A 532-nucleotide genomic window follows, 5' to 3' on the forward strand; every position below is an offset into this window, starting at 1 on the left:
GAAAACTTTCGGTCACAATTATATTATAAATTTAATTATTTTATAGTACAAAAACAACTTTCCCATCAGAATACTAGATACAGCACGATTAAGACAAGTAAAGTAAAAGTATATCTTCAGTTTTATGTTTTAAAGAACCAGGTAGGCTCATTAAATAACCTTTAATTTTTTAACAATTGGTGGATAATTCAATAATTTTTCGATAATTTAATAAACATACACATGAGATAACTTTGTAAGTTGACTGAAAATTGGTTCTTGAGAGTATAAAATACAGTAAATTTCAATAAAGTATAGTGTACATAAAACCAAAATACATTGCAAACCCAGTTTCAACTGTTTTTGGAGCAAGCATTTTATTGCAAGAAAACAATCATTTCTAATACGTATGTTGATTTTAACACAGTCGAGAAAATACTATGACACCGATTGTTAGGGGAATGCATAATTCAATCTATTTTCATTATAAATTATTATAGATCATATTTTCGTTCTATTATCGTTTATATCAATCAATTCACGGAAAAGTATC

This window comes from Teleopsis dalmanni, chromosome 1, assembly GCF_002237135.1.
Source record: "Teleopsis dalmanni isolate 2A chromosome 1, ASM223713v2, whole genome shotgun sequence".
Classification (NCBI taxonomy): domain Eukaryota; kingdom Metazoa; phylum Arthropoda; class Insecta; order Diptera; family Diopsidae; genus Teleopsis; species Teleopsis dalmanni.